The sequence below is a fragment of the Dermacentor andersoni genome, chromosome 8, assembly GCF_023375885.2.
Source record: "Dermacentor andersoni chromosome 8, qqDerAnde1_hic_scaffold, whole genome shotgun sequence".
Classification (NCBI taxonomy): domain Eukaryota; kingdom Metazoa; phylum Arthropoda; class Arachnida; order Ixodida; family Ixodidae; genus Dermacentor; species Dermacentor andersoni.
In genome coordinates this window covers 58,602,010-58,621,333 of record NC_092821.1, presented here as the reverse complement: position 1 = coordinate 58,621,333, position 19,324 = coordinate 58,602,010, and positions in this window count along the sequence as shown.

Here is a 19,324-nt window from a genome sequence, read left to right as displayed (position 1 = left end):
CGCCGCCAAATCAATGCTAGGACTCGACAGCTATTAGGTGGTCAACATTTTGCTGCCCTTTTCACTCCTGTTGGATGGCGGTAGTTATCGGTATCTCCTGAGGTGTGAAGGCCAGTTTTCTCATAGATTCGGCGCCCACGCGATTAACTCGAGATGCGTTCAGTTGTCACCATCTATTCAACGGTCACGCGCATCGCTATTGCTTCGTTAGTTCAATCTTCATTGTTTAGACCCTCCAGGGACCAGAAAAGGGATTCGGTTCGTAGTCAGCTCGTCTGTATGCTCGTGGAACGAGTTGCGGCCGGAGAAAACGCCAGGTGCGTTGAACTTTTTCTTTTCCTTCATTATTTCCTCGAGTGACCGCTCGCCGCGACGCTGGCAGATCCTCGGAACCATATAGCCCTGATATGGGTTAGATAAGGGGGAAATTAAATTGTGCGAGACAGCGTCATTCATCAAAGCCTGCAATAACCATTAAACCCATAAGCAATATGACTGTCACCCATTACCTCGTCTTTTTTTCCCCTAATTTTACAGTAACTCTCGTGCAAAATGGGCAACAGCAAACGAGAGTCGCAAGGAGTTGAGAAATTAAGCGATCTACTAAGGGAGAGAGCAACGGCAATAGCCAAACAGGAAGGAAGAGCGAAAATCAACAAATTTAACTACTGTTTGTGAAAATATTTATGGATCAACATCTTGTTACTTAAAAAGAAAGTAGAGAAAATGCCTCCTTAAGTGGACAACAATTCCGTGTGTTCGAATTGACGCTTCTCCAGTTATCAGTCAAGCCGCCTGACGTAGCCACTTCTCTGCTGTGCTTATGTAGGTGTTTTTCTAACCTTCCGCTGTGGGCGCAGTACGTCTACAATAGCAGCGTCCTGCGCTCTACGCGGTTTTACGGGACCGGCGGCTGCGCATCGTTACGCAACTTCCTAAATAACATTACGAGTCGGTTGTGGCTTTTGTTAGAGGGATCCAAAGAACTGCGATTGTTCAGCAAATATTTAATTCTCTATAATTCTTTCAGAACTAATTGAAGAAACGCTACTATAGTCGGATACAACTTGAACACTGCAGAGAAGCTCCGCCCACGCCCTCATAACCGCCAGCCACTGTTCCTCCGCTAGGCTGCAAATACTTCGCACTTCAAACTTTCCCTGTTAACCAAATAAGGTTATAACCACAAAAATAATATTATTAGCGCGAAATTTTATACGTTTTCCCTCGCCTATAATAGTGGAATGGCGAAGGCCTGATTATTGAACTGAAATAAGATGTTTGTTTCGCTGCAACTATTTATTGTCAAGTTTCACTTCAGTTGGCAGGGAAGTTTCATGAGCAAAACGGCCTTAGAAGTGAAATGAACTGTGCCGCAGACGTTTGAAGATTTATTTAATTAATTATGCGGTTTTATGTGCCACAACCACGATGTGGTTATGAGGTACGCTGTAGGGGCAGGGCAATGTCTTAAGTTGTGTTCTACTACGTAAATCTTTATTTTACACTCTCGCTTGTTTACTTGTTCTTTGTAGGGTTCTTCCTGCGCGAGTCCATTTGATGTTGTTCCTTGTTTGCCAAGTAAAGGAGAGGTGTATTTCACACGCGTACCTGGGAGATACACCTTATTTCATTTCTCTTTTGTGGGTTTACGCGTCTTTATGGCGAATGGTGGGCGTTATTCGCATTTGTACTAGTCAAGGTACCCCTCCCCCCTCATTTGCATAGAAAAGTTACCTTGGATTGCCCCTCCCTCCCGAAAAAAATCCTGGGTACGTGCCTGACTCGAGTTGAAGAGTATATGCCGGAATCGACAGTTCGCACGCTGCATGCAAGCGAACTTTTTTCAACTGCGCTCTGTTACCATGAAATATGTTTATCCACATTTTATTATTTATCTTTATAAAGCTTTTATTTATTATTTATTGGTTAAAACATATTAAAAGTGATTATAACTGTTATGTGCTTATTTGCAAGGTGGTGTATGCTGGAAGGCCATGAATCCAAGCCAGTATGAGCTCTGGATGTCATGCTTGTAATTTATTGATTAGAATAGTAGCTCGTCACATGTAACAACAAAATCAGAGTATGTTTTCTTATTTTTACTTAAACGCAGCTTTCAGGCGATATTTAGCGCTGTCTATGAATTCAACGTTTAATTATTTTACCACTAACGCCACAAATAATTACGAGGTCAAACACCTAAAGTATAATCGACAAACAACACTGATTTACCGCAACACTAGTCAAAATCTAATTTTAATGGGATTTTGAACAGGTTGGTACAGTTTTATTTTGAATGCACAGTTAAAAGACGGCGTTTTATCCTGTTCACTGGTAGAAAATATTTACTTGTTTGTTGGTGTATAACCTGAACGTAAGACGGCTTCTCCGCTTTCGCCTTCGCTGCGCAACTTTATTGGAGAGGATCGTTTTGTACTTCCACCCACTTTTTCATTTTTTTTCTTTTGAATACACTAGAAGGAGAAGCTGTTTCGGGAGCGGAGATATCTGTCGACCCCATTAAAGCCTATGAAGGCATCGTTTTCATTCCGACGTCAAGACGCACTGACAGCATGATGATAATGTTTCAGGTTTATTGGCGCATGGGCCAGGTATGGCCAAAAAGCGCCATGCTAGTGGTAATGAATTTGTAGTGGTCTGACGGGTTCTGTGAATTTAATGTGACGTGGCTGTAAAGGGGCCTAAAAGAGTTGGTGTAAATTGCATAAAATCTACACGTAATAAAATTATGGCAATGATTAATGACGTGTAATATGATCACTAAAATGCATTAACAAAGAATGATGCAATACATAAAATTTTGCGAAATGCTAAAATTGCCTAAAGCACTACTGCCTCGCCAAAGCCCTTGAAACACAAGGGCCTAGAGGCATGTGCTATACGAAACAATTATCACAGCGGCATCCTCTGAAGAGAGGCGGCGCTACGAACTAATGAGGCTAATAACATGTAGCACAACATCTTTCAGAAAACCTAGGACTGCGTTGGTGTCAAAGAGCGGTTCTGGGCCGAGTAACATCAAAGGATGAAGGGGAATGTGTTGCCGGTATGCTAAGGGAAAATGTTTCTTTCTTGCAGATTCGGCTTTCCGACACTCCAGGAGGACGTGGAGGACGGTCAGCCTCTCCCCGCATCTACCACAAGTTGGAGGCTCGTTTCCGGTGAGTAAAAAGTTATGTTTGCCAAATGTGTGTCCTATTCTTAGACGACAGAATCGGACATCTGTCCGGCGTGATTTTGTTACAGGAGGCCAGAAACCTAATTGTGGCTTTATTACATGCAGCTTATTATTTGTTTCCAGGTCCCACAAGCGTTGCCAGTATTTTCGCAGTTTCGTGCGCAAGAAGGGCCTCAGATCTGTGACAGGGACTGCAGCGGTAGGATGAACAGAATACGATGCAATTGATGTGGCCATCTGGTTCGCCAGAACGTTACCTTCGATGCCCCTATGACCCGGCACCCAGCATATGATGACATGATGGTTACATATATACGCTTTACATAGGACGGAATATAGTTCATTGATTACTGGATTTTTATGCTTACAAAATGACATCAAGGCCTTCACAGCACTTAGGGAGTCCGTATATATAACAGATTTTTTGTTTTGTTTTCCTTATATGCTGCACAGCCGACAATAGTGCGTAGGCCTCAGCCGTAAAGATGCTTGTTTCCGGATGCAGTACATCGGGTTCCAAGAATGATGGACCTACGGCTGCATAGGGCACCCCCTCGATGCGTCTGTGTAGAACTCCGTGCAGGAGTACTTGTACTGGAGTTCCAGGAAATGCATTCGGATTTCTATATCTGGGGCGTGCTTTGTAACTTGCATGAAAGTTAAATCGCAATGTATCATCTGCCACTCCCAAGGCGGTACCAGCTTAGCTGGAAGCATTAAACGATGTTTGAGGAGTGGAACATTCATTTCAGCACTAAGCACCCTGACACGAAGTGAAAAGGGCTGTCTTACAGAGGGACGATTACGATATAGTGTAGCATATGTCATATCGTTAACGGTATTAAAAGACGGGTGTTGAGGATTAGAGTAGACTTTCAGAAAATATGTTTGGCTGATGTATGTTCTCTGCAGATCGAGTGACCACTCATTTGATTCTACATATAAACTTTCAATGGGACTTGTTCTGTAAGCGCCAGTGGCCAGTCGGATTCCTAGATGGTGGACCGGATCTAGCATCTTTAGCGTGCTCGGGGCGGCAGAATGATAGATCAAGGCACCGTAGTCAAATCGTGATTCAATTAGGCTCTGGTGGAGATTCATCAAACATTTCCTGTCGCTGCCCCATGTTGTGTGGGATAAAATTTTCAGTAAGTTCATTGTTTTGAAGCATTTCACCTTGAGATACTTTATGTGTGGAATAAATGTTAGTTTTAGAGTCAAGTATGATGCCTAAGAACTTGTGCTCTTTGTTCACAGGGATTCGCTGACCATACATTTCGATATTCGGATCTGGAATGAGCCCTCTCTTTCTTGTGAAAAGCACACAAGAACTTTTGTTCGGGTTCACTTTAAATCCGTTTTCGTCTGCCCACTTGGATACTTTGTCCAGGCCCTGTTGTACTTCCCTCTCACACACGGCAAGGTTGCAGGATTTGAAACCTATTTGTATGTCATCTACGTAAATAGAATAAAAAATGGCTGGCGGTAATGAAGCCCGAAGCCTGTTCATCTTCATGGTAAAGAGCGTGCAGCTAAGCACACCTCCTTGGGGTACACCAGTTTCTTGTATAAAAGGTCGCGAAAATACATTGCCGATTTGGACGCGGAAGGTACGAGTGGACAGATAGCTTTCTAGCATGTTTAGCATATTTCCACGAATGCCCATCCCCGACAACTCTCGCAAGATACCGTATCGCTACGTTGTGTCGTACGCCTTCTCCATATCGAGGAATATCGATAAGAAGAACTGTTTATGTACAAATGCATCGCGGATATTTCCTTCAATGCGTACAAGGTAATCAGTTGTGGACCGCCCTTCTCTAAAGACACACTGATAGGGATCAAGCATTTTTCTCAGTTCAAGGAAATGAATGAGTCGCCGAATAATCATTTTTTCAAATACCTTACAAAGGCAACTTGTGTGGGCTATCGGGCGGTAACTTGCCACTTAGGAAGGGTCATACATGATTCTGTCAGATCCCGGTGCAGAGCTCTTGCATGCACTCAAGGTAGCTCTCAACTCGGCAATGCTAAAAGGACGGTTGTATGATTCATTCTGTCGACATTTTCTGATGAATAGCTTACATTCTTCTATTTCTTTGCATTTGAGAAAGGATTGTGAATAATTTGTTGAGCTTTACTCGCTTTCAAAATGCTCCCCAAGTGAATCTGCCTGGTCTTGCAGGGCATCGCCTTGTGCGTTTACCACTTGCTCCGGCTGTCCCATTCAGCGCGCACCCCATTGGAGAGGTGTAATCGGAGAAGTTTCCTCGCGCGCCGCGGAGCGGCGCTGTTCTCCCACTCCTGAACTAGTGTTCCTGTATATGCTCCCGCAGGGAGCAGAATTGCGCATAGGTCCGCCGCCGTGATCCAGCTCTGCAGCGAAGCCACTCCTCGCGCGCGCAGGAGCCAAATGTCGCGCGGTGTTCCGCCTTTTTCTCTAGTGGTCGCGAGCTACAAGCGCCAATTGTTCGCAGGCGCTTAGCAAAGGGCACTTCTTAATACAGGCTACGCTCGAACGAGTCATTCGTGCAGCCGGAGGGGGTGGGCTTCCAACCAACCGAAACTTTGTATGTACCTACGTAAACACGCATATACAAACACACACACGAACGTACAAATAGGGGGTAGGACCGCCTTCGATTCCCCAAAATAAAATACTCCCGTGGCTCGAACAGCTCCAAAGTTCGCTCGCAAACGCGCAGTCCGTTGCCAGATAAAGCGGTGCAATGATTTTCAGCATGCATATGAAGTTGTCTTATCATGGTCAGAAAGCAAGAAATGTTTTAAAGAGTGTTTAGAGCTTCACACACGTAAGGTGGACACTTAGCGCATTTTGGCTGCCGAAACCAGCCGATTAATGACCGTCGCCAAGAGAGCTATCGTGCCTGCAGTTATGTCAGTGACCGTTAACAGAGTGCCATTTATCACTAACCATCGTTCACAACAGCTGCACGTTTTCGATACATGCGGTGCAGACACAGATATAAGCGCATTTCAAATGTTGACATGCGCACATTTTAAGCAAAGCTTACTTTTATTTACTATTTAGTAGTACTTACTATTTAGTAGTGCTTACTATTTAGTAGCAGCAAATCTGCAAGTAGAAAAAGATTCAAGATGCAAGAGCTTCTAGCTGCTCCTCTGAACGCACGATCGACGGTCCGCTGATTGCAATGGCGATGGTACTGACGGAAATGACGAGTTCGCATGAGTCGGCGATGCGCCCGTAAAGTTGGCTTCGCAGCGACGCGGATCATTTGACGTCATTTTTCGCGCTCGGCCAATAGCGGTGCGAGCGGCGCCGGAAAAGGTATGCGCAACTCTGCTCCCTGCGGGAGCATATACAGGAACACTAACTCCTGAACCACCGAGTTTCGTGGATGATGTCAACAGTTTGCTGGCGCCCTTGAAAGTGATGCCCTGTAAGTAGGCAGACTTCATGTATTGCGCATGCAGTTATAATAGCCTTTCGAGCTTATCACTTTTTCAAGCCGGGGTTTGAGCTCCATATTCCTTAATTAGTCCTGATATATGAGCACTTTGTTCTTACCTTTTCTTTTTCAGTGCAGCGGCCGCCTTCAACAGTGGAAACCGCTGCAGTAGCATACGTCGCCGGTTTCGTCGTGAAAGCGATAGAAGAACAAAGGATGTGCAGCGCCTGCCCGAGACTGAATGATTCGGAACCATCAATATCACCAGTGATGGGACTTATTAACCACTGAACTAGAGGGGGTTTGGTGTTCCCAAAGCCCGAGGTTGTAGCTATTCTTGTAGAAGTAAAGAAGGCCATCGACATCGCAGTGCCACGTATTGGCACAAACGATGTGTGCAAGAAGATCACGGCAATGATTTTGCCGCATCTGGAGAGCTGTCCTCTATTTATATGCGAGGCAAGAGAAGACCATGCCTCGGTCACATCGTCAATAGCGGCAAAGAAATTCATAAAGCCCCTCCTATCAAACATTGTTGCTCTTGTTACGGACAGAGTGGCCTATCGCAAAAAATTAATCACTAAGCCGCTCAGTCGAAAGGTTTTGCGCGTTTAAACAGCTCGAGCGCGCGCGAGCTGACAACTTTTTATTGTAAATAAATTCCTGCATACACTGAATTTGTTATGCTGGTAATTTTTACCACGAATATAGTCATGATATTCAAGTATACAGACTAATCAGAGCGACAGGACGTTGCCCTCCGCGGCTGTCGACTCTGGTGAGCAGATTCTCTCTTACAGGAGGGACAGTGATGAGCTCGCCTAAGGAATATAAAATTGACAACTCAGCGTGCAACATCGCCTGCCCATTTTCTTCATAGTACAATTGCCATTTTCCTTCCAGGCTGTTTTTTGACCGGTAAAGACGTTCTGACCGAGCTTGTACGTCATGCACAAACGTTCATGAATTCACAGGAGAAAAAAATTACTACTGCGTTGCCTCGTGAGACGTGGCACTTCTTTTATAAAGAAGCAATGCCTTTCCATACTTCCATGCTTTCATTGGCCTGCTGCGCCCAAAACCCGCAGATATGATTGTTTTCCGGGGAGCACTCGTTTCGCATGGCATCATGAGCGCCCGCTTCGGGCAACATGCGGCCGCAGCGTCTGGAGCTTAGTAAGAAAATAAATACCTAGCCGCAGGAGTAATTGGTGTTCTTGTATAAATTTGTATTCATCGCGGTTTTCCGCCACTCTTCATCACGCAATACGTCCAAGGCGCCGCAAATCGCCTCTTGCGAAGCCATAACAGGGGAGGCGAGGGGTCGGGCACGCGCGCCGCGGTGCGGCGAAAAGAGCGGCCGCGCCACTCTCCGCAATTACGCCGTCTCCGTCCGAATGGAACGGCCGGAGCAAGCCCCGTGCGCGCGTGATCGAGGCGGCCGTGGTTTACCAAAGGGAGGGAATATGTTTGTCGCTCTCTTATCCTATTAACCTTATTCCAGACTTTGGCCTCATCTGCATATGAGTTGATGCCCGATAAAAACTTCTGCCAGCTCTCTCGTCTGGCCTGTCGGCGCGTTTTCCTGCCTTGAGACTTTACTTTCTTAAAGTTAATAAGATTATCCGCAGTGGGAGAAGCGCGTAACAACACCCACGCTTTGTTCTGTTTCCTGCGAGCAATCCTACATTCGTCGTTCCACCACAGAACACGCTGTTTGCATGCCAAGCCATTTACTTCTGATATGCATTTAGATGCGACATCTATTATGAAGGCTGTAAAATACTCCACAGCAGCATCAATTCCTAACGAAGACATGTCAGCCCATGCGATACTCGTAAGAGTTCGAAATTTCTCCCAGTAGGCTGTATCAATCTCCCACCTAGGAGCCTGTGGTGGATATTCGTTTTCTTGAGATGCTCTTAGCAGTATGGGGAAGTGGTCGCTTCCGTAAGGATTTTTCGTGATTTCGCATTCGAGTTCAGACAGTACAGACGGGCAGGAAACTATGCTGAGATCAATTGAAGAAAAGGTTTTGTTTGGAAGATAGTAATATGTGGGTTCCTTCTTATTCAGAAGTCACGCACCAGAAGAAAAAAGGAACTGTTTAACAAGACGACCTCGCGCATCTATACCAGAGTCGCCCCACAGACAGCTGTGCGCATTAAAATCACCCAGAACATAAGGTTCTGGCAATTCATCTATAAAGGACTGAAATTCATGTTTGTTTAATTGGTAGTGTGGGAGTATGTAAAGTGAGCAAATGATGATGAGTTTGTTTAGGAGAACATCTCGAACCGCCACTGCTTCAAGAGACGTTTGTAGCTGCAAACGTTGACACGCTATGCTTTTATGAATAAGAATGGCAACGCCGCCCTATGATGCGACAGCGTCATGGCGATCTTTGCGAAACGTAACATACTGTAGGAGGAAGTTTGTGTGTTTGGATTTTAAGTGTTTCCTGTAAACGCAGCACTTATGGATTGTGCTTGTGGATGAGTTCTTGCACATCGTCAAGGTTTCTTAGAAGACCTCTGACATTCCATTGAATAATTTGTGTAACCATATTAGAAGTAATGTGGGTTCTGTGTGTACAGGAACAGAAGTAGTGATTATAGAGATTACGGAGATTAAATTACAGAGCTCTTTCGAGGCCCTGTAACGGGAGTTTTGCCCTTTCTGGAGCGTTCGAGGGAGCCTCGCCGCTCCTTAGGCGCTTGGTGCGCCGTGAGGATAGGTGTAGTGTCCATTGCCTCTTGTGAGGTGCCGGACACGCGCTCTTGCGAGCGAGAAATTTTCCGAGGGAGTCCTGCCTCGGAAGGGAATACCCCTGCGCCCACCAGCTCGGAGGTCGATGGGGCTCCTTTAGGGATTTGGCTGCGCCGGCTGTTGCCAGCGCTAGAAGGGGCCGGGGAGGTTGGGGCAGGCTTGGCTGCGCCCACCTTCGGGGTCGATGGTCCCCTCTGCTGGGTTGGCGGAGCAGCGCTAGCTGCAGCCGCCGCGGGGGCAGATGGCGTAACTGCCAACTCACTGCCTGTGGGTCGGACAGCCGCCGGAGGCCGTTGAGACGCCGCCCCTTAACGCGTCACATCGGCAAAGGTTTTCTCAGGCAGGTATGAAAACCACCTGCGTGCCTCCTTGAATGATATATTCTCTGTTACTTTGATAGTTACAATTTATTTTCCTTTTTTTCCAGGATGGGCACGACCGCGAGTACGCGGCGTGCTCCCCATCACAGTTTACACAGTGGAGAGTGTTCTCACAAGCTTCAGTGGCGTGTTCATGGACACTGCATTTCGCACATGCTTGGCGGCCCCGGCAGCTCTGCGAACTGTGGCCGAAACGCTGGCATTTGAAACATCGGAGCGGATTTGGCACGTACGGCCTAACACGGAGCTTGATGTATCCGTCCTCGATTGACTCAGGCAGGACACTTGAACTGAAGGTGATTATTAGGTGTTTGGTCGCAATTCGTTTACTATTGCGCCTCATCTTTATTCTTTTTACATTGACAACATTCTGCTCACTAAAGCCCTCCAAGAGCTCTGCCTCTGTCACCTGAAGGAAATCATCGTCTGAGACAACACCGCGGTGCGGAGTCACTGTCACTTGAACGTCCCCAAATAACACGAGACTGGGTAACTTGTCGAATTGTTTCAGATCCTGGAGCTCCAAGAGGATATCTCCACTTGCCATTCTTGTTGCCTTGTAACCTTGCCCAAGAGCCTCAGTTAAAGACTTTGAAACTAGAAATGGGGAGATAGTGCGTACTTGTGTATCTGACTTTTCCGAGCGAATGATGTGAAATTGTGAGAAGTTGGGTCTTTCACGACCAAAGAACTTGAATACATCTTCGGTACGCCCTCTTTTCTGAGCGCGATCAGGGAGGGGTAGGAAGGACTTTGCCATAGAAGAATTTAATTTTCGGCAATAACGCCAGCCACCCACCGTGGAGCCCTTATTGGGGATGTTACAGGCACTGTAAAAACATGTCCCGCAAAACGCAAGCTGTACGTTATCACTATCATTATGAAACATAGTTCCAGCGCACATTTGGACAAGGACGAGGAGAGAAAGACAACACGAACGCCGGACTTTAACTGAATTTTATTCATGGAAAACAGGGCTTTATGTATACAGGGGGAGGGGGTGGGGGACTGCTAGTGCGCAGGACCACTCAAAAATATTTCCTTGGTCTAGGCAAAGGTCATCAGAGGTGTCAAAACAAAAATAAAAAAGGAAAAACTTTTCCCTCTCTTCTTTTTACATCACTCAGTACAATCTTGTTCATCTCCCGCCCTACCCCCGCAGGGGCGTCTGCGTCAGCAGGCGTTTGGTGTGTTGCGACACCACGGACCCGAGCACACGAGGGTTGGACCCTCCCGCGTGTAGCCGTGCGCGGCTTAGCCGTGTCTGGGGAAAAGGGGATCCTGGGGGTTGAGCCGATGCAGGGTGTTTGGACCTTTAAGGCCCCCCGGCGGAGGCAACACACCTCTTCGGCCTCGGCTTCACATAGACGGCACCCCCGGACTGACCCACCCGGGGGAAATCGGTAGTCGCCTCTTCCTGTCCTCCTCTCCAATCTTCGACTTTCTCTCCCACTTTTACATCTTTCCTGTCTTCTGTTCACTTCTTATTACTTCCTTTCTCCACGGCGGCAAGGGTTAACCTTGTGTATCTGCCCTCCCTTGGGTATAATATATTAGGTTATAGTAGCAATGTACGGCTGGCGCCTGCAGCCTTACGCGTTAAGGCCTGCAGCGTCCCCATGTTGGGCTCCGTGGTGGGTGGCCGCCATTGCTGCCGAACACAAACCGAAATACCATGGGAACACCCGCATTTCCCCGCCTACTTGATCGTCACCCTCAGAAGAGGGGACGCACCGAAGACTTCAGCACATGTTTGACCCGCATAAAAGAGAACTACCCGAAGTACCATGTTGTCCATAGTGAAAATCCTGAAAAGCAAGCCAGATTCATTTCGCCATTCACAGTAGCAAGATCTTTAACCGAAGCCTTAGGGCCAGGTTATAAGGTAACGAAAATGGCTAGCGGGGACCTTCTCCTTGAGATCCCTCAGAAACATCAGTACGAGAAGCTTGGCAGTCTTGTGACATTTGGTAACATACCAATTTCTATTTCACAACACCGAACAATGAACAGCTCACGGGGAGTCGTGTCAGAGGCAGACCTCCTAGACTTGACAGAAACTGAACTCCTGGAAGGGTGGAAAGAACAAAATGTTACTGACGTAAAACGTATTAAAATTAGACGTGACAACAAGGAAATCCCCACTAAACATCTTATCCTAACATTTTCATCCAGCGTACTGCCAGAAACCATCGAAACAGGATACATCAGGTTAAATGTTCGACCATTTATCCCCAACCCTAGACGGTGTTTCCAATGTCAGAGGTTCGGCCATGGCTCGCAGAGCTGCCGTGGTCAAATAACTTGTGCAAAGTGTGGAGTCCAGGGCCACCCCTCCGACAACTGCAGTGGCACACCTCGCTGTGTGAACTGCAGTGGTGACCATCCAGCCTACTCACGCTCCTGTCCGAATTGGAAGAAAGAAAAAGAAATAATTACCCTCAAAGTCAAAGAAAACATTTCATTTAAGGAAGCCCGTAAAAGGTGCTCTCCATTCCACAACACACCTTATGCTGATGCGGCGCGTCGGGGGGCAACGTCGCAGCGGCAATCGCCGAGTGCCCTGCCCGCGTGCAGCGAGCAGGCACCTTTGGCTCCTGCCCCCAGGGTGGAAGTAGGTAAGCCTACTCCATCCAACCAGCAACCAGGCCCGGCTACCCTTCGGTTGCCGGTCCCACAAGAGTTATCTGCGGCAACCTGCGCTGCACGCAGCGATCCCGCAGGACCGATAGTGGCCACGAAGGTAGGCGCAGCTGAGGCTGCCTCGACCTCCCCGGCCCCTCCCAGCGCTGGCAACAGCCGGCGCAGCCAAATCCCACAGGGAGCCCCATCGACCTCAGGTCTGGTGGGCGCAGGGGTCTTGCCTTCCGAGGTGAGCCTCTCACGAAAAACTTCTCGCTCGCAAGAGCGCGTGTCCGGCGCCTCACAAGAGGCAATGGACACAACACCTATACCTACGGCGCAGCAAGCGCCTAAGGAGCGGCGAGGTTCCCTCGAGCGCTCCAGAAAAAACAAAACCCCGGTTACAGGGCCTCGAAAGAGCTCTGTAACCTAAGGCATCACCTCCCTTTCCGTAGACACAGTACTTATTTAAAATAAATATGGATACACAAATTATTCAATGGAACGTCAGAGGTCTTCTTAGAAACCTGGATGACGTACAAGAACTCATACACAAACACAATCCAAAAGTGCTGTGTTTACAGGAAACACACCTAAAATCAAAACACACAAACTTTCTCCGACAGTATATAACTTTTCGCAAAGATCGCGATGATGCTATCGCGTCATCGGGAGGTGTAGCTATAGTTATCCACAAAAGCATTGCATGTCAACATTTACAGCTCCAAACGCCTCTTGAAGCAGTGGCAGTTCGAGCTGTCCTCCTAAACAAACTCATCACCATTCGCTCGCTTTACGTACCCCCACACTACAAATTAAACAAACATGAATTCCAGTCATTTATAGACGAATTGCCAGAACCTTATGTTGTTCTTGGCGATCTCAATGCGCACAGCTCCCTGTGGGGTGACTGTCGTATAGATGCGCGAGGTCGTCTTGTTGAACAGTTCCTTTTTTCTTCTGGTGCGTGCCTTTTGAATAAGAAGAAACCCACTTATTACTGTCTTGCAAATAATACCTTTTCTTCAATTGATCTCAGCATAGTTTCCCCGTCTATACTGCCTGAACTGGAGTGGGAAGTTGCGAACAATCCTTACGGAAGCGACCACTTCCCCATACTCTTAAGAACACTTAAAGAAAACGAATATCTACCACAGGCTCCTAGGTGGCAGGTTGACACAGCCGACTGGGAGAAATTGCGAACCATAACTAGCATATCATGGGATGACATGTCCTCGTTACAAACTGATGCTGCTGTGGATTACCTTAGAGCTTTTATTATAGATGCCGCATCTAAATGCATACGTGAAGTAAGTGGCTCGGCATGCAAACGGCATGTCCCGTGGTGGAACGATGAATGTAGAGTCGCACGTAGGAATCAAAACAAAGCGTGGGGGTTGCTACGCGCTTCGCCCACTGCAGAGAATCTCGTTAACTTTAAGAAAGTTAAGTCTCAAGGCAGGAGAACCCGACGACAGGCCAGAAGAGAGAGCTGGCAAAAGTTTTTATCGAACATCAACTCGTTTACAGATGAGGCGAAAGTCTGGAACCGCGTAAATAGAATTAGAGGGAGACAAACATATTCACTCCCTCTGGTAAACACACAGGGTGATACGCTGCAACATCAGGCAGACTCACTTGGGGAGCACTTTGAGAGTGTGTCAAGTTCAAAACATTATTCGAAATCCTTCCTGAAATATAAGCAAATAGAAGAATGTAAGCCACTCAAAAGAAAATGTCCACAGAGTGAATCCTACAACTGCTCATTCAGTATTGCTGAGTTGAAAGCTGCCTTGAGCTCATGCAAGAGCTCTGCACCCGGATCTGACAGAATCATATATGAAATGCTCAAAAACTTACACGATGACACGCAAGTTACACTACTCACACTTTTCAACACCATCTGGGATGCAGGGTACCTTCCAACCGCATGGAAGGAAGCTATTGTGGTCCCTGTTTTGAAACAAGGTAAAGACCCTTCCTCAGCTGCAAGTTACCGCCCGATAGCCCTCACAAGTTGCCTTTGTAAGGTATGTGAAAAAATGATTAATCGGCGACTGATCCAGTTCCTTGAAATGAGCAAAATGCTTGATCCTTATCAATGCGGCTTCCGAGAAGGGCGGTCCACAACCGATCATCTCGTACGTGTTGAAGCAAATATTCGGGAGGCATTCATACATAAACAGTTCTTCCTATCGATATTTCTCGATATGGAAAAGGCCTATGACACAACGTGGCGTTACGGAATCTTAAGAGACCTGTCAGAAATGGGCATCCACGGTAATATGCTTAACATAATGGAAAGCTATCTGTCAAATCGTACGTTCCGGGTAAAAGTAGGCAATGCACTCTCACGTCCTTTTACGCAAGAAACGGGTGTACCCCAAGGAGGCGTGCTCAGCTGCACGCTCTTCATCGTGAAGATGAACACGCTTCGCGCTTCATTACCTCAGGCCATCTTTTACTCTGTCTACGTGGACGACATTCAGATAGCTTTCAAATCCTGTAACCTCGCAGTGTGCGAGAGACAGGTACAGCATGGCCTGAACAAAGTTTCAATGTGGGCAGACAGGAATGGATTTAAGATCAATCCTAACAAAAGCACTTGCGTTCTTTTTACAAGAAAGAGAGGAATGATCCCAGACCCTTGCTTAGAACTGGGTGGACAACAAATACCTGTAAACAAAGAACACAAATTTCTAGGTGTCATACTTGACTACAGACTCACTTTCGTCCCCCACATTAAACATCTTAAAGAAAAATGTCTAAAAACGATGAACATAATGAAACTCCTATCCCAGAGTACATGGGGTAGTGACAGGATGTCTTTATTGAAACTCTATAAAAGCCTCATTCGTTCACGCCTAGACTATGGTGCCGTGATTTATCACTCTGCCGCCCCGAGTGCGCTAAAAATGCTAGACCCTATTCACCACCTAGGTATCCGTTTAGCCACGGGCGCTTTCAGGACAAGTCCTGTTGAAAGTTTATACGCCGAATCGAACGAGTGGTCACTTTATCTCCAGAGAACATACATCAGCCAAACATATTTTCTGAAAGTCCACTCTAATCCTCAGCATCCGTGTTATACTACCGTTAATGATTTGACATATGCTACACTCTTTCATAATCGTCCCTCCGTAAGACAGCCTTTCTCGCTGCGTGTGAGGGACCTTAGTCATGAAATGCATGTCCCACTCCTCGACCTTCGCCTAATGCAACCAGCCAAGCTGCTACCTCCTTGGGAGTGGCAGCTGATACAATGCGATATATCTTTCATGAAAGTTACAAAACACGCTGCAGAGGTTGAAATTCAAATGCATTTCCGGGAACTCCAGCACAAATACTCCTGCACGGAGTTCTACACAGACGCATCGAAGTCACACGACGGGGTGTCCTATGCAGCCGTCGGTCCATCCTTCTCGGAATCCGTCGTACTGCATCCGGAAACTAGTATATTTACGGCTGAGGCCTACGCACTGCTGTCGGCCGTAAAGCATATAAATAAATCACAACTCCAGAGATCAGTTATATATACAGACTCCCTCAGTGTTGTGAAGGCCTTGATGTCTTTCTGTAATCACAAAAATCCAGTATTTAATGAACTCTATTCCGTACTGTGTAAAGCATATATATCTAACCAACATTTGATTATATGCTGGGTGCGTGGACACAGGGGCATCGAGGGAAACATTCTAGCCGACCAGATGGCCACATCAACTTCATCTCATGCAGTTAATTCTACTGCTTCGGTCCCTGTCACAGACCTGAAGCCTTTCTTAAGAAGGAAACTACGAAAGCATTGGCAACGCATGTGGGACGAAGAAATAAATAATAAACTGCATGTAATAAAGCCACAATTAGGTTTCTGGCCTCCTGTAACAAAGTCCCGCAGGACAGATGTCCTATTCTGCCGTCTAAGAATAGGACACACTTTTGGCACACATAACTTTTTACTCACGGGAAACGAGCCTCCAAACTGTGGTAGATGCGGGGAGAGGCTGACCGTCCTCCACGTCCTACTGGAGTGTCGGGAAGCCGAATCCGAAAGAAAGAAACATTTTCTGTTAGCATACCGGCACCACATCCCCCTTCATCCCGTTATGTTACTTGGTCCAGAACCACTCTTTGACACCAACGCCGTCCTAGGTTTTTTGAAAGATGTTGTATTAAATGTTATTAGCCCCACACGTTCGTAGCGCCTCCTCTCTATAGAGGATAGCGCTGTGATAGTTCTTTTGTACAGCACGTGCCTCTAGGCTCTTGTGTTTCAAGGGCTCCGGTGAGGCAACAGTGCTCCAGGTATTTTTTATTATCTCATATATTTTCTATTCTGTGTCATTCTTTTACGATGGATTTTATTGTTCATAGTATTCGTCATTAATCATCGCCATAATTTTATATCACGCAGATTTTATGCACTTTACAGCAACTATTTTTAGGCCACTTTACAGCCAAGTCACATCTCCATAATACATCGTCAACATCACCACTTGTCATGGCGCTCTTTGGCCACACCTGGCCCTTGCGCCGTTAAACACCACATATCATCATCATCCCGCCCTACCTTGCTGGTTCGACACCCCCGTTTGCCCTGAGATAATCAATTTCTTTTGTCCCGAGTGCAACAGAAGGTGCACTGACACAGTAATCGTTTTCATTGTAGATACAAAACGCTTCAAATATTTCCCGGTGTTTCTGATTGCTATACTTGCGCAATACGCGTGTTCGTTCGAAAAACGCCTTGCATGCTGGCTTGTGCGAGCAACGGCGAATGTGGTCGGCTAAATGACCAGCGCCACTTAGTAATGTAGCATTCCTGCGATGCTCTAGCAAGCGTTCATTCAGACAGCGCCCGGTTTGGCCAATATAGCATTTCCCACAGGCGAGGGGAATACTGTACACAACGCCGACATCACATTCAACGACGGCTTTGGTGTGCTTTATTTTGCAGGCTGGCTTCTTCTGGGATTCGTTTACTAGGCGATACATTCGTCCCAGCTTTTCCGGTGCTGAGAACACAACACGCACCCCGCACCTGTCGCCAACCTTCTTGAGGCGGTGAGAAACCTGGTGCCAATAGGGCACTACGACAGGGCGCTTTTGCGGGCGTGCGTCTTTTTTCGGCCTGCGCCTCCCACCAGCCTTTGCCTCGCGAATCTGGCTCGCTACCACCGAGGCCACGATTTCTCCGTGGAACCCGGCCTTCTCCAGACGCCTTAGCTGGGCGTCGACGCTGTCACGAACTTGATGTTCGCATGACTTGTCTAGAGCAGAGCGGATGCAGTTTTTTGCTATAGCTCTTTTTACGAGCTTGGAGTGGGCCGATTGATAATTCAGAATTTGTTTTTTCGACCGTGGCTTGTACTGCCAGCACACGCGCGCTCCATGAAAAATAAGACACAAGTCGAGGTACTGGATGCGACCATCTTGCGGCAGTTCGTGCGTGAACTTCATTCCAAAGGCGTTACTAGCAAAAATATCGAGAATGTTGCTTATACTATTGCCTTTATCCTGAGCATCAGTCGTATTCATTACCACGAGGTAATCGTCGACATATCTAAAAACTTTCTGCACGCCTGCGTTGTAAAGGGACGCTTGAATGCGCTTGTCAATACTTGCTAAGAAAATATCGCTTAAAAGTGGTGCTAGGCAAGAGCCGATGCACACTCCTTCTTTTTGGATAAAACAGCTGTCATTAAAAGTGATAATGGTGGATGAGAGATAAAAGGAAATTAGCTCTAAAAATTGTCGGTTGATAACCCAGTCATGTTTTGGAAGGCCACTGGTGCCATGTCTTCAATGTGGCTTCTAACCGCGCTGAAAAGCTCAGGATGAGGCAATGAGTAAAACAAAACCTTCTACATCGATAGAAAATGCAAACCTCTTTTGACACGAGGTTTCACAGCCAGAAAAATATTCGGTAACCTCCGTAGAATTTTTTACCAGGAAAGGGTCTTCTAACGGAATGGTACTAAGGTGCTTCTGCAGATACCTTGACAAGATGCCCTGCCAGGAGCCTTTCTCAGTGACAATAGCCCTGAATTGATCAGATTCCTTGTGGGTCTTTACAGTGAAGAAAACACTCAAAGACACAATGTCAGCAGCGTTGATGCTCTTTCTTAATTTTTATAGGTTGAGCTCTTCACATAAAGCAATAGCCTTTTTCTTCACTTTAGCTAACGACACAGTCACTGGGACAAAGTTTTTTGCGATAGCCTCATTTGCCCTCTGTAGGAACAGACCTTTTGGCATCACAACAAAGCCGCCCCCTTTGTCCCCAACTAATAGGTTAAGGTCTTTGCTCTTCAAGTAGTTAACAGTGAATCTGACAGGTAATTTTGGAGCAAAAGGCGCACCACTATGTTGCAGTGACTCTACGCCTTCAGCTAAACATCGCTCTTGTTCATCTGAACTGGCTGCCGCGGCCACATTTCTGACTATAGACAGCATTCGTACCGGTTCTTCTGTAGGCTCGATACAAAACTTAGGATCATGGCTTAGCACAGCTGCAACCTTTTCAGGCAAGTCACACTCACCGATGCAGGTGACTTGCTTTGGAGCAACATGCTGTCGCACTTGCGCTTTCTTCAACGCACACAGATTTCTAAGACACATGCTCCACAAAAACTCGGCAGTCCTTGTAGCCTCACTGTTCAGCGTTCGGAAAAGTGGGTCACCATTCTGTCCAGGCACTAACGAAGCGGAGTAGGTGCGCAGGCAGTTCTGCAGGTGTCTGATCTGTCGCCACAGCTCGGAGCGCATAATCTTCATTATCCTTCTTGAATGTCGGGCAGATGGGAAGCACGGCGCAAACAGGGCATGAACACCAGGTAGGACAAGACGGTGGTCCAGAGCAAACGTGAGCTCTCTTGCACGGCATGTGGTCACTGCTAAAAGGTTGACAAGGGTCGAGG